General features: G+C 32.4%; 1 long non-coding RNA gene across 1 annotated transcript; it reads left to right on the forward strand.

Moving 5' to 3' along the window:
• Positions 1-2,352: 2,352 nt before the first annotated feature.
• Positions 2,353-14,071, forward strand: LOC143083297 (uncharacterized). The gene is made up of 2 exons (XR_012980621.1): positions 2,353-2,475; positions 11,801-14,071. It is a non-coding gene; the product is annotated as an uncharacterized LOC143083297 (long non-coding RNA).
• The last annotated feature ends 3,151 nt before the right edge of the window (positions 14,072-17,222 follow it).

The following is a 17,222-nucleotide window of genomic DNA, read 5'->3' on the forward strand; positions in this document are numbered from 1 at the left end:
TCATGGTTCAGTGGTCAAATTATGTTTTTGAGTCTTTTTTTTTTTTTTATCTAACACTGTATGCAATAGGTCAACTATATTTGGTGTATGGAAATATTTTATGACCTATATCATGTATATGTTAGTCGCGCAGGTTTAATTTGATCTTGACCTCATTTTCACGGTTCATTGCTAAGTGTTAAGTTTTTGTGTTTTGGTCTGTTTTTCTTAATCTATAAGCAATAATTAAACTATATATTGTAAGGAAGAATTGTTAGCTGTACATGTCTTCTGGCATGGTTCATCTGACCATGACCCAATTTTTATGGTTCATGGGTCAATGTTTAGTTTCTTGGTTAATGTTACATTTGTAAGTGTATGTGACGGTTGTAATTAAGAATTGAATGCTTCTTTTTGTAAATTTATTGGGTGGTAAAAGCGTTGACCGAAGTACATTTTGTATGAAGCGCAGAAGCGCTTCATTCTAAAAATGTACGCACGGTCAACGCTTTTACAACCCTATAAAGTTTCAAAAAGAAGTATTCAATACTTATAATTACATTTTTTAAGCTAAAATCATGAAAACACGATTTTTATCCAGTTTTATTTAATTCACCTGTGCACTTTTTTGTGGGACCTCGTGTCATCATGCATGATAAATGTTATTGTCTGATGCAATTGTTTACGGAATAACATGTTAGCCAATCAGAATAACGTATTATAATGAAACTTACATCTAATGTAATTATTAAAGCTTTAAATTTAGGACTATCAACATAATAACAATGATTAGTAAAGAAGGCGAGACATTTCAGTGTGTGCACTCTTGTTAAACAAACCATACTTTGAAACTGTTTTAAAACTTTATTTTTTAAAAGTTTTTTCGTATTTATTTTAACTTCTGACCAAATCCATAGAAAATGTCCCTCGTCTGTGGTCGTTCTTTATTTTTTAACAGAATCTTCACCTCTGGATCAGAAAAGGCTAATTTGTCAAACTTTGCAAAAATGGTTATTAGGGAAGTTGTATCCAATGACCCCACGTGTCAACCAACACTTCAGATTTGGTTTAGGATAAAACCTAGGAGTAAAATGCAAGTTTATCTTGAAACTTCTTGACTAGAAAATATATTTGAATTGATGATATCTAGGTATCAATCATGAGTTGTTGCCCTTAAATGAGTTATTGCCCTTAAACGACTTTAATAAGCAAAACATGACAAGAAAGACTAGATCTGCAATTAAGTTAAAACCCGATATTGTTTGTCGACTCCTTTTAGAGTTAATTTTCATTGGTGTGTTTCTTGTCCATGATATTTTGTGTTTTTAGTCTTTACCTTAAAACTACTTGTACAATAGACAGTTAAAACTTTAACAAGCAAAACATGACTAGCAAGACAAGATCTGCAATTATATTCAAATTCGAAATTTATTGGAGTAAATAAACTCTTAGTTCCCTTAAATGTTTTTGTTGCCCATTTTTTCGTTTTTGTCTTTTATCTTTAAACTGTAATAGAAAGACAAAACTTAAATAAACAAAACAAAAAAAAAGGAAAACAAGATCTACAATTCAATTTAAGGCTGAAATCACCAATCGTCTCCGTAATGGAGTAATTGGTCTGTAATGACTCTTTTAACCAGTGTGTGTGTAATTGTCTTTATTTTGAAAACTGTAAAAGACAGAGAGATTTAGAATTGACTAACACAATGAAATCAACAAATAATTTAAGATGACTTAAATCGTCTGATGACTGTTTGTTTGATGTGGCTTCTCCTTAATGACGATTTTTTTACCATTTTTTGGCGAAGTTTTTTTAACACAGATAGTCACTCAAATAAATAAAAAAATAAACAGAATATAAGTCCTATTATCATATCTCATTATGCATTTCTGTATAAAAACAAAGCAGAATATATTTACTATTTGACGACATTGCCTGCAAAAAAAATATTACTAACCAGTTAAAAGTTTTTAAAAAAATATCAAGTTTTAAAATAGTCTTTTTCGGGAAATCGTCTGACTTTTTTTCATATTTGCATTGACACCGTCAAATGGTCATGACGTCAATATGGAATATAGATTAGTAAAAATTTTAACGTGCGCTTCAAATTAAAAAAATTATGGGTTAACAAAAATATATCATTTGGAACAGTTGTAAATGTAACAAAACAAAGAGATTATCTTAATATTGTCTCGAAATATATGGAAGTTTCTTTCTGAAAAATACGTAGGTACTGTTTGTTCGGACAATAGCAAGTTCCTTGTAAACCATCGAAGGTAAATACTGCCATCCGCTTATCAGCGGGAAGTTGTTCTTGCCTCGGGGTACAATATACATTATCAATGATGCACACCTACCTATGTAAGTGACAATGACTCTCTAGAGTCTCCAGTTACATTAACGATCAATATTCTATCCTCTACTTTTACAGATGTGTAAGATACACGTTAACCTAGAAGAAAATCCTCACTGATATATGAAGAAGTAAAGTCAACGTAAGAAATATTTTATATTTTAAATGAGACCAGATATATATGGTTTCTGTTCTAGGGAAAACGGTACAATTACATTTCCCAGCATTAGGTTGTCCATTTGTGTATCCAAGACAGGTGAAAGAAGTCGACCTAGGAGCGCTGTGATTGGATGTAAGGGTACAATATATTTTTTTAATTTATCTATGAATAACTGCAGTGTGTATATTTACAATATAAATTTTGAAACCTATTGAAATATTTTCTAGAGAATTATTCGAAAAGACTTCTTAAATTTCACATTTTTTTAGTAAAAATTTTGATAAAATAAATAAAGTTCCGTTGGAAGTTGGTCATGATACTATTTAGATTCAAATTTTTAAACAGAATAATAAAGTACTAACACCACACATACATGTAAATGTTTTATCAAAGTTTTATTATAAAAAGTAGTATATTTAAAAAAAAAATGTTAGTATTGTCGCCTATGGCAGAATAAATAGTACCGTTTTCTCTCCAGGAGGATACTGCTGATCAAATATCAACTATATGTTGTATCGTTGTCAACATAATTTGATAAATATGATCTTGTTTAAAGTCATATGAAACCAGTGAATGGTAAAAAATAACTTTTATCCAATTCATGAACCAATGCATGTATATGTTACAGGCATTTTCTAAATTTATGCATTTTGTAAAATGCCTGAAAACTCTAGGCATTTTCTGAAATGCCTGCAAGATTTAGTCATTATACATAATGACTAATTTTTCTAGGCATTTTACAAAATGCCTGGAAAAATTGATAGAAATTTTACAAAATGCCTGAAATTAATTTATAGAATGAATTGTTAAAAAAAATCAAATTAAAAGCTTTGAACACTGACTCCGGAGCAGTTTTATTATTCTTAATTAAAAAAGAAGAGTAAAAATATCAAGAATACATTTTACTGATATATTCCAAATTCACACAAGCACAGAATCGATAATTATTTATTATTTCTAAAAATGTTTGGATAACAAAACTTATCACATATTTGTCAAATACATTGATCAACGCAAAAATCTTTTTTGGCACTTCGACCAAATTTGGAGAAACCTGGATTATCACTAATTAAGCAATTTCATGACCATTTCTGACAAAACACTTAATATTCAACAACATTGGGTTGCGCAATTAGCACACACGTCACATATGCATATCTTCTTTTTCATATGCTTCGAGAAAATTCAAAGTACATTATCATGGTTATAAAAAAGAAGATGTGGTATGATTGTCAATGAGACACCTCTCCACAAGGGACCAAATGACACAGAAATTAACAACTTTAGGTCACCGTACGGCCTTCAACAATGAACAAAGCCTATACCGCAGAATCAGCTATAAATGACCCCGAAATGACAAATGTAAAACGATTCAAACGAGAAAACTATCGGTCTAGTTTATGTATTAAAAATGAATGAACAGCAAATATTTAACACGCAAAAAAAAACGACAACGTACAACTGTTAGTTATACTTGTATTTTTTGGTTTGTAGTTTTTAACAGACTGAATCAGATCTGCCCATAACGGGTGATGCATCTAAAACTGAAATTTACTTGATGCAGTGAATATGAAAATACTAATATATATATTGACATCACAACCATAGACCGCTTTGTATCGCAAAACTGATGCTATAGATGGACAAGCGGCAGTCGTAGTTCCTGTCCTTTATCCAAATTAATTCACTGCAGAAATAACCCAAAATGCATTATATCCAAATCTTCTCGTCTTAGAAATGCAATATTTGCTACTGAAAGCAAACAATCAGTATTTATATAAACAAACCTTTTCTCTGGATGTTCTAAAGAATCGTTTGGAAAGTTCTATTAAAGAACAGTTTGGCCTCCTGCCATTTTAAGAAATAATCATAAATTCACTATCTGATATCCATTACTTATCTTATTTGCAAGATATTGTGTTTGTGTCCACTTTTGTCATATGTCTCAATGAAATCATTCTTCTACAAATTGCCTGAAATTGAACAGGCAATTTGTTGAATTTTGTTTAAAAATTTCTGTCATTTTACAAAATGACTAGGTATTTTCGTCATTTTGTATAATGCCTGTCAAAGTAATACGTTCTCATCTAAAATTAGAAATTCTCATATGCAACTTAACTCGTTTTTGTGTGAAAAGGCTACAACATTTGGGAATATTGATATATTTAGCGTAAAAAACTCACTGTATAGCATTAACAATATTTGTTTGCCATCTTTTGGCAAGATTTGTTATCTTTCTTTGTAAATGCGAACAAAAATTTCATTATTTTATAATAAACCTTTTTATTAGGATGCTAGAATGAACTATTTTAACGCCAAGGAAATAGTTCAAGTAAATTAACCTTAAAAAGATACTCATTCTGCATTTTTGTTCTACTTATATGTCATTTTTGAAATATATACATAACATAGCATTTACCCATCTTTATTTCAGATGTTTCAATGAAAAGAATGCTAAATGAAGTCTTTTTTCTCTTACTTGTATTTGTCAGGTCTATATGCCTGCATACCACACTGGTGTATGCTAAAAACTCACTGTATGTGTATACTAGAATCTGTCAGGTCTGTATGCTAGCATACCGACCTGGTTAATGCTAAACTCTCACTCTATGCATATACAAGTATATTTCAGGTCTGTATGCTAGCATACCGACCTGGTTACTGCTAAACTCTCACTTTATGCATAAACTAGCATTTTTTAGGTCTGTATGCTAGCATACCGACCTGGTTAATGCTAAACTCTCACTCTATGCACATCCTAGTATTTGCCAGGTCTGTATGCTAGCATACCGACCTGGTGTATGATAAACTCTCACTCTGCATATACTAGTATTTGTCAGGTCTGTATGCCAGTATGCCTGTATACAAACCTAGGATATGTAAACCGATTGTTTTATGCCCCACCTACTAGAGGGGCATTGTGTTTTCTAGTCTGTGCGTCCGTTCGTCTGTCTGTCTGTTCGTCCGTATGTCATGCTTCAGGTAAAAGTTTTTGGTAAAGGTAGTTTTTGATGAAGTTGAATCCAATCAACTTGAAACTTAGTACACATGATCTTTCTAATTTTAAAGCCAAATTAAACTTTTGACCCCAATTTCACGGTCCACTGAACATAGGAAATGAAAGTGCATGTTTCAGGTTAAAGTCAAGTTTTGGTCAAGGTAATTTTTTATGAAGTTGAAGTCCAATCAACTTGAAACTTAGTACACACGTTCCCTTTGGTATTATCTTTCTAATCCTAATGCAAAATTATATTTGTTATCCAATTTCACGGTCTATTGAACATGGAAAATGATAGTGCGAGTGGGGCATCCGTGTACTTTGGACACATTCTTGTTTTATTTATTATGGCTTTTTTTTCTGCAAGGTACTTGTATGCCTGCATGGATTCTAAAATTTTATTCTGGATTCATGTTTGTATTGACAAGTCTGTATGCCTGAATGCTAAGTATTTACTGAGTATAGTAACATTTCTTATTTAATAATGTTTGCATACCTCCCTTAGAAAATAAGGAGATGTGTATGATTGTGAAATGAAAAGGTAGAATTACATGGATGTAAGGAATTACTCATGTATAGCCTTCAATATAAAAAAAGAAGATGTGGTATGATTGCCAATGAGACAACTATCCACAAAAGACCAAAATGACACAAACATTATCAACTATAGGTCACCGTACGGCTTTCAACAATGCGCAAAGCCCATACCGCATAGTCAGCTATAAAAGGCCCCGATAAGACAATGTAAAACAATTTAAAAGAGAAAAATAACGGCCTCATTTATGTAAAAAATGAACGAAAAACAAATATGTAACACATAAACAAAGACAACCCATGAATTACAGGCTCCTGACTTGGGACAGGCACATACTTAAATAATGTGGCGGGGTTAAACATGTTAGCGGGATCCCAACCCTCCCCCTAACCTGGGACAGTGGTATAACAGTACAACATAAGAACGAACTATAAAAATCAGTTGAAAAAGGCTTAACTCATGATCATCAGATAGACAAAAAATACAAGTGGACGTGGCAGGGTACTTATACATCCAAGCACAAAAAGATACAATGAACAGATCTGAGAGTACTCGCAGTTATCTGACAGCTAGTTCAAAGCCACTTACAACTAATAACAAAATCATGCCTCTAGGACTAAACACTCAATCCGTAAACATCCAATATACAATGAATTTAGTGTAAAGACGTCATAAACAGCCAGAGAAGAACATGACCGTGTGAACTTCATTTGAATTTGAAAGAAAGCTCTTAATTCTTAACTGCAACACTCAGGGGTTTATTCCCTTATACCAACCCGCTTTTCAATGAACCCTTGTAAAACAATGGAAATCATGGGTTTGATTGTCGGCATACCAACATATAATCATATATCCATTGGAAACATAAAAGTTTGCACATTTAATTGACATTGTCAGTTCACGGTATTCTTGCATACAACACTGGTGTACGGTCGGTGAAAACTTATTTTTCTTGCACGGATACACCAATCTATGTTTTATTGAATTGCAGTTTTACATTCATTCTAGTATTGTCAAACCAAACTGGTGTTCAGTAAGCTTGTGTTATTGTGTATGGTTTGCCTCCAGTCTTAAATGTCTGCATATTTGGTGGCACTTATTAGATATTTTAAAGCAAGCTGAATGGTTTGCATTCTAACCAGCCTTATATACACCTTATCGCTATTTATCCGCCATTGCTGGATTTCACACAGGTTCCCGTAAAATGTTGACGTCATAAAACAAAATATCTGACGCCACAATGGAAAAGTGATTGTTGTTGACGTCAAAAGTTCAAGCGGCAGGGTCAGCCGGGAATAGCGATAAGGTGTATTGTATTCATATTTTGAATTGCAAAACTTTAATTTTTCATTATCCTCTAAGTTATAGACTTCAAGAGGGGCGAAAGATACCAGAGGAACAATCAAACTCATAAATCGAAAATAAACTGACAACAACATGACATGAAATATACAAATTAAAGTACACAAGAAACAGCATAGAAAACAAACAAAGTCTGAACAACACGAACCCTAACCAAAAATGAGGATGATCTCAGGTGCTCCAGAAGGGTAAGCAGATACTGCTCCACATGTCCAACAGTGGCACCGTCGGGTTACTCATGTTTTTACAAACCCGATAACTAGCTTTAAACAGTAAGTCAAATTCATGAAAAGGGAAGGGGATTGTAGTTATGGCGTGAGAAACATATCCGTTATCATCTGTGAAACGGTTATTCCATAACGATCAACCAACTATATACTATGGTAACAATTGTGTATACACTTGAGTTGTAAAACAAATCGTTCAACCAGGAAAGCCAAAGAATTGATGTCTTTTCTAGTGAAGCCATGCATACATTATTAGCAGGAACAGCAAAAAGACTGATGTTGTTCATTGGTGTCATCGTTTTCTAGGAAGGCATTGGTTTAACCTATCCAGTCACTAAGAAGTTTACAATTAAAGTCACAAGCAACACATAAATAGTTACATGAAAGGTATAGCCAATGTTTGAAAAATGCTGAAACGAGAAATGGAAACTACATATTATATACATGCGAGTAAATATTTTACACTTCACTCTAACTACATCAAAGATTCGATGGTCAATTATACTTAATTTGTTGAATGATCTTTTAGACAGTTTGTACGGTACATGCATGAGTTGCACAGTAGAATTGTAATAGCATTTGGACGTTTATCAAATCAAGGTTTAATATAATTTAAGGACAGCGGTTCATATCACGATTTTATAAGAACATTTTTGCATTGATCACTTATATTGGTGTAGTAGCTTGAAGTAACAAGAAATAAGAAATAATAATGTATAGCAAAACAATTAACGAAAAAGAAAACCCGGAAAACTTGATATGAACCAATGACAACTTCAACAGTCAGGCTCTTGACTTGGGACAGGCATATAAAGACTATATAGTGTGGCCGGTTTTAACATGTGAGCGCTGAGCCTCAGCTTCTCCCTTTTTTACCTGGGACAGTTGTTTCCCTAAAAGTTGTCAGAATAACTAAGACAAGAATATCCAGAAGTTTCATAAGGGGGATGAGATAGGTAGGGCACTGCATGACTTCTTAAGAGATAGACGCTTCAGTACTGTTTCCCTCAATAAATCAACTAAAGTTTTCCCACAAAGCACTGGCATAGCATCCCCTTTAAATAGATTCTACCTCAGTCTTGCTAGCCTATACATGTGTACATGTTCATGTCGACCTCCAAAAAAGATGGTGTTAAATGAAATCGTGAAAAATGTACAAAAACAGCTAGTAGATAGATATAGGAAGATGTGGTGTGAGTGCCAATGAGACAACTCTCCATCCAAATAACAATTTAAAAATTAAACCATTATAGGTTAAAGTACGGCCTTCAACACGGAGCCTTGGCTCACACCGAACAACAAGCTATAAAGGGCCCCAAAATTACTAGTGTAAAACCATTCAAACGGGAAAACCAACGGTGTAATCTATATAAACAAAAACGAGAAACGAGAAACACGTATATATTACATTAACAAACGACAACTACTGTACATCAGATTCCTGACTTAGGACAGGTGCAAACATTTGCAGCGGGATTAAACGTTTTAATGGATCCAAACCTTCTCCCTTTTTCTGAAACAATAGCATAACATCACTACATAGAAAAACATACGATAAAATATCAATTGGCAGACTTAACTCAATCAAAAAACGTATGATTACACAATGAACGAATAAATTTGATCTGCGATATCTGAATACAAATGCATGACCAAAAGGATAACAAACAAATTCAAACACACTGAGAAATATTTAACCAATCAACGTTCACTTTAGAAAAAAACCGTTTTTTTATAATCTTGAAGTTTATACAAATGTTGTAAGAATAAGTGAAAAATTGAAGATATTACAAATAATCAAAGTTGGTATACAGACAATATGGCTTACTTACCATAAATATATCCGACATTCTGTTTTGCTTCTGGTTTATTCAAATCATGATACTAGAGCGTATTTTTTCCATTTTCTTCTCCGTGAGGGAAACTCATTCATTGATCATTGAAATTGTTTACATTTGTAAATGACGTCATCTAGATGGAGTGCGTGACTCCGCAGATAAATAGTCCTTTTTTCTTTGACTTTTTAATAATAACCAATACCAAGTATAAACAAAACAGGTTGTTTTATAATCAATTGCTATTATTTTAATTAAGTGTACTGGTAAAGTAACTTGTGTAAGTCAAAGCTATCCGTCTATATATCCCTCCGCCTTACGTCAGAAGGTCCCTGACGTCATGTATAATTTTTTGTCAACAACTTCGAACTTGTGGAACCTTGTACAAATCATGATCGCCTCATTTTTCCGTAATTTTAATTTGCAAACAAAAGAGATAACTGTCAGATCAATAAAGCGATCATAGTCATGGAACTTGAGAATTGGTTTTCATTTAGAATCTATAGATTTACAACAGTGAACGCTTTACCAGTTTGCCTCACAGGCACTTGTTTCTGTCAATATGGGGATTTACTATCCATACCAGTACAAAAAAAAACACGTGTTTTTTTTGTACTGGTATGCATAGTAAATCCCCATATTGACAGAAACAAGTGCCTGTGGTTTGCCTTGCAAATTAACGCTTTTCTGTTTACCATCGGGAGAAAATAAAGAGGTCAGTGGTAGGCTTTTAGTTTAAAAAAAACTTGAAATCGGTAATAAAGTAAAACCACAACTATACTGACGTAAAGGATTTTTTTAAACACACAGGTTCGTATGCTATCATACAGACCTGTGAAATACAACATCTGATTCAATATTTGCTGTTCTGCATACACCAGGTGCGTATGCTAGCATACATACTTGAGAAATACAATGTATTAATTTAATGTAGATATTAGCATACACCAGGTACGTATGCTAGCATACGGGCCTGAGAAATGCATGTTAATTTATTACAGTTCAGTTCAGCATACACCAGGTGTTAAATATGCCAGATTCACGATTTCCAAGTGCTTGATAAAATAAAAATGTGTTTTTCCTTTATTTTTCTCTTTTTGTCTTATGAGCAATAATTCAACCTATTTGAGTACGAATTATGACAAATTACCGTTAATGAGAATTCCTAATTTTAGATGAGATCGTGTTAAGTTAGGCATTTTATAAATTGCCTGAAAATTTAGTTATTTTACCTATTGCCTGAATATAGAAAATGCCTGTAACATATATATATATATAACAAACTTAATCTTCTGTGCACGATTTTATCATTTTGTACGCAAACGTATCGTAAAGTCGTCATTTTATAGTTTTTTTTCTGTCTGTTATGATGTGAAAATATAGCAGGTAATTAATTGTCGTGCGTTGAAACCGTAGTTTACTGAGTGTCACCTTATAGAAAACAATCTACAAAAAAGCATGGATATTGAATAACATGTGCATTTTTTTTATCTTAATGTAGACAAATCAATTAATTTTCTTCAAAAACAAGTATATGTACATAAGTTTTATAATGAAAACTATTCGTTTAGTTATGAATAACGTATGCATTATTTTTGTTTAATTTGAGGTTACATATGACTTTCATGAACTATTTGTACAAAATATTCAGTTTATAATATGATCTTTAAATTGATTTTTTGTAATATTATTAAGAACTAATATTTATGGAAAGAAGCTAATAGATAATGCAAAAGAAAAAGAAAAAGAAAAAATGGATCAAAATCTTTGACCAGATCAAGAAGCACGACCAGGCATTATTGCTTGATAACCGTTATCCCTTACTTCCCCAAATTTTTTTATTCAAAATATTTGGACAACTTGAAGTAATTCTGTATACTATATAATGCTTTCTTTTGTTTAGTCGTCAGCATGGCCGACATACCCAGAAAAGACTTAAATCTTATACTTAACAGCTCCAAACAATTTCACTAATCGAGTTGAAACCGATTAAATAGTTTATATAAGTTTCGCTATAAAGCAAATTTCACCGTAAGACCTTTACCAATGAGCAAAATCCATACTGCATAGAAAGCTACAAAAGGCTGAAACAAGACTTACATTTATCAATATGAAATACAGCAGTGTTATATAAATGTCAATAAGACAACTGTCCACCAGACACCACATAAAGTAGATGTTAGGAAAATTCAAAGCGTAAAACATTCACCACTGAGAAAAACATACCCCTATCAAAAGGCTCGAACAAGACATAATGTATAACAATTCAAAACGAAATCCCGTTTGCACTTTTCTTTCCAACAATAAAAATCATTCAAAATATATTCAGTAGTCTTTTTTTATTTTTTAGAATGACAGACAAAAAATTGTGTTCTGGATGTTTACGAGATGACGAAAAAATCGAGGCTGAAGCATGGTGTAATGACTGCCTAGAAGAAGTTTGTAAGACATGCGCAAAGGTACACAGAAAATTTAATCCGCCGCATAAAGTAATACCACTTCACCAGGTCAGTAATCTTAGTTCTTCTATTCTGAAAATCAGTAAAGACTGTGATGTCCATACCGACCAAAGAACCACTCAGTTCTGTACCCAGCATGACAAGGTCATCTGTGATCTTTGTTTGTCCGACACCCATAAAAACTGTGATTCCATCATTTCTATAGATCGAGCAGCAAAAGGCGTTAAAAGTGGGACCGCCCTTGCAGATCTTAAGAGTAGAATCAATCATTTAAACGAAATGTTTCCTGAATTGTTGAAGTGTCAAACTAAAGATGAAAAAGAGTTTGATAGGCAAAGAGATAAATTTCTCAAACAGATATCTACCACCAGACAACAGATTAACACTCATCTAGATCAAATTGAAAAGGAAACCATAGACGAATTGAATAAACAGTTCAAAAAGATCAAGCACAAAATGGATGAGGCGAAACAAAAAACACAGAATGGACTTGCGGCAGTAGCGACATGGATAGACGAACTTTCATCGATAGAAACCATCAGTAATGAAATACTTTTATTTCAGACAATCAAATTTATGAATAATAAAACACACATAGAAGAAACCAATATCAACGAGCTCAATAAGCAACACAAAATAGAATTTGATCCATTTGATACAAACGATCTTCGCGTGGTACTTACGTCTATGGGGAAAATTTCACTTACAGAAAATCAAATGCATATACCCGCATTACAGCACAATTCAAAACAAATACAAGAACCAGTTAAGTCAATGGAAGGCGAAATACAACGAACTCATTCGTTTCTAACATCAGTATTAGGATCAAAAGTTAAAATTAGAAAGGGTTGTTTTGTGTCCGGAAAGAGGCTTCTCTTGTCACATTACGACTCACCACACATCTCTGTATGTGGATATGATGGGAATGATGTTCACATGATAACATTAGAACATGAACCACAGGATGTCGCTATGGTCGACGATAATCAGGCCATAGTAATTTTATACGATAAAGGATTCCAGATCTTAGATCTAACAACACTTACCTTAGGGATATGTATCATACCTGGAAGAAGAGGATGCCATGCTGTGACATGTAGTAATGATCAGATATGGACGTATGTTGGAGACGAAACTATAAGTCAGATTGATATCAGTGGTAATATACTACGTAGTATAACAGCAAATCAATATGTACGGAACTTTTGTATAGACAACAATGACAACATTAACTATATTACAGGTAAAACAGGGAACAATAACGTATACCGTATAATACATGACGGACAGGAGAGTATATACTTTAGTCATTCTGATCTCATTAAACCTTGGAGTATCGACGTAGATGAAAAGGGTAATGTTTTTGTAGGTGGTATGTGGTCTAACAATATACACAGAATATCATCTAATGGAGAGGATCATCAAATCATACTGACAGAGAACGATGGAATAAAACATCCATGGAGTTTATGCTACAACAATGAAACAAAAAAATTGTTGGTTGTCAATGATTTGAAAAGTGTCGCCATATATAATTTACCTTAGGCTTATTTTCAATGCAGATGATTTTATAAGTAGGACATATAACTTATATAAAAAGGGATAATTAATTTTGATTATTATGGGAATATTTTTTATACATTGAAATAACAGCATTACGAAACAAAAATATGTAATGATTTCGGTATGGTTTCTTTATCATTATACATTTTATAAGATAGTTTGATATTTACACTATTAGTTGGTAACTTGATATTCACCACAGTGTAAACATTGGTATGGATTGATGGTTTTCTGATGGAACTTACATTGTGTGAAGTGTAAGAATACATCTTTTTATATTTAGTTGTATTGTAAGGGTTTCTTGTTGAATTTTTGTTTGCCAATTTATTATTTTTAAATAACTATGCATATGGTTCTTTTATTTGTGAGCATTTAATGTTATAGATTTGGATAATTATAGGTTTCATAGCCAGTCTGAATTGGATATCGTTTAATTTAATATTACAATACACGAGCCGTCCTCGAAAAACATCATTTCTATTTTTTAATAAGATAACGATAGTTTATAATAAGCGATATCCAATCCTTACGAGTTACTAAACATATTTTTGTTATCGAAGCACTCTCTTTGAGTTCAAATTTAAAAAATAGTGAAACGTTGATCTAGTCTTTTACAGATACCAGTATGACGACGTAAGTCATGTCCGTCTTCACACTCTAACATCTGACAAATCCCCCCCTCCAAAGAAAAATAAACCCGACCAAATACCCACACTGACACATGCGCTTTTAATTTTGTGTCTATACGTTTTCACATTATAAATATACTACAAGAATTGAAGCCGTGTCATTGCTGACCTGGCACTTTCCAAATTTGATACATCAAGTTAAAATGGAGATAAGTTTGTTGCCTGTCCCAAGTCAGGAGCCTGTAAATCAGTGGTTGCCATTTGCTTATGTGTTACATATTTGTTTTTCAATATTTTTGTACATGAATAAGGACGTTAGTTTTCTCGTTTGAATTGTTTTACATTGTCATATACGGGCCTATTATTATATAGCTGACTATACGGTATAGGCTTTGCTCATTATTGAAGGTCGTACGATGACCTATTATTAGTTTTAAAATTTCTGTATCATTTTGGTCTATTGTGGGGAAATCTTCTTTTTTATATTGTTGTTACAGTTTAATCCGTTCATTTGTTAGTCTGAATATAAAGCAAATTACACAATCACTATTGAAAGGATTTGTTTATAGTGATAGGGTTAATTTTTTACATAAATGAGGCCGTTAGTTTTCTCGTTTGAATTGTTTTACATTGTCTTATCGGGGCCTTTTATAGCTGACTATGCGGTATGGGCTTTGCTCATTGTTGAAGGCCGTACGGTGACCTATAGTTGTTAATGTCTGTGTCAATTTGGTCTTTTGTGGATAGTTGTCTTATTGGCAATCATACCACATCTTCTTTTTTATATTCCCTATTGGAAATAAGTGGACAAATGAAAGCGAGGCGTTCCAGTACATTCCCCACTCTTTTTTACCCGATGCACATATTTCTTTTAACCGAGGAAAAACAGCAAAATGGTTCTTTTGTTTTTCTATACTTTTTATACTATTTCACTTTACAAATATCCTACTAGAATTGTAGGCCTCTCATCGCTTAAATGGCAATTTACAACTTTGACTTATTTCTACAAGTGTCGTTAGTTTTTAATCTGTACATTGCTAGCTCTGTATATGAAAATTACACAAATAACTATAAGAATACTTTCAAAATGAAAACTAAAATTCATTTGTTCTCTATTTTGACAATTTATATGCGAAACAATAGTAAAATTTATCTTCGATTGGCATGTTTATTTAAAAAAAAAAAAACATACACATTCTGAATAAATGAATAAGATATATTGTGAAGAGCAAAAAAGTAGTGGTCAAACCCTCAAAACTTCTACAATTTACTTATGTAGACTGTAGGAACTTATTGCATGTGAAATCGTTATAAGGCCTCCAAGTAATAAACAATGGTTTTAATAACAATCTAGTGTTGCAAGGTTGTTCTTAATTTGACAGTCTTTTTCGATACGGAAATATTTCGTTTATACTGTCATATTTATTACTATCATTATCATGTTAATATCTGTTTGTTTGTAACCTCAAATTGAGATCACCAAAACGGCCTCCAAAATGAATGCACTGCACTAAAGTGAAGAGTTGTAGTAGAATTTAACAGCAATTCCGAAGTTACACAGTATATACGGTCTGTCATCAAGTAACTGTGAATACACGTTAAAAAATCAAAACGTCATTGTCCTGCCTCAGAGGTCGGAATCAGTTTCAGGATAAGAACTTTGAATTTTTTGATTTTCCTATCCCAGGCATAGATTACCACAGCCGTATTTGGCACACCTTTTTTGAATTTTGAATCCTCAGTGCTCTTAAAATTTGTATTTGTTTGGCTTTATAACTATTTTGGTATGAGCGTCACTGATGATTCTTATGTAGAGGAAACGCGCGTCTGGCGTACTAAATACGAATCCTGGTACCATCAATAACTGTATCTCTGGCGATAAACATGGCAATAAATAATACAGAAACTTTTCAATTGACAGCAACTGCATTCTTCCTTATCATCTGTGTTTTTGTTGCTCAACCAATTTGTAAATATAACGGAACTTTAAACAACTGTCGTACAAATTGGAAGATTACATAGGTATACAACCAGTTTTTACCCACAATAATCTGTCTTAGATTAACTTGATCACTTGCCTTTGCGAACCACACAGAAATGAAAAAGGAAAATAAATACTTTTTTACAAAGCCATTTTCGAATAAATTTAATTTATGTATTACATGTTTAAATATTAACGGCGAAAAGCCTCGTGTGTGTTTTTCTTCTTTTTTTAAGTTATCATAATAACACCTAGTGAAAAATTCATGTCATTCCTTATTATCAAAACAAAACGCAAACATTTTATCTGATTTGTCGGAATTACAATAAGATTTTTAGATTTGACAGTACAATTTTTTTCTCAAATTTCATCTCTATTGCCAAAAACAGAATTCCATTGCCATCTTAACTTTGTATAGATATATGTATTCAATATTCATATATATAGCTGTTCAAAGTTAATTATTGTATTGGTGCATGACATGCAATTTCTATATTGAATGTCATTTAGGTGCATAGGATACATAACATTTATTTTTTAATAATAAGACAGAGGTAAATAACACGGGGGAAAATTGTAATTGTTGCAATTAAAAGATAAACATTAAAGTAAGCTACATGATATTTTGATTGCTTATTGACGTAACCATTTAGAGGGTTTTAGTCCTAAACTATTGTTCTTTAACTGAAAAACGACATTCTTTTATAACTATATTAAAATGATTTTTATTTAAGAATTCCGCGCTTCATACAAAATGTACTTCGGTCAACGCTTTTACAACCCTATGAAGTTACAAAAAGAAGCATTCAATACTTATAATTACATTTTTTTAGCAATGATCATGAAAACACGAATTTTATTATTGTTTTATTTAATTCACCCGTGCACTTATTGTGGCACCACGTATTATCATGAATGAAAAGTTTTATTGAGCAATGCAATTGCTTACGGAATAACACGTGATGTGCAGTAAGCCAATCAGAATAAAGTATAATGAAACATACATCTAATGTAATTATTAGTCTGTAAGTTCAAATTTAATATAGATAGTAGAAAAATTGGTTAATTGCATTATTTACATGCAAGATGTAAATTATAGACTTTTAATAGCCTTGATTTTGATACATTAGTTGTGTTTGG

Source organism: Mytilus galloprovincialis, chromosome 7 (assembly GCF_965363235.1).
Source record: "Mytilus galloprovincialis chromosome 7, xbMytGall1.hap1.1, whole genome shotgun sequence".
NCBI lineage: Eukaryota > Metazoa > Mollusca > Bivalvia > Mytilida > Mytilidae > Mytilus > Mytilus galloprovincialis.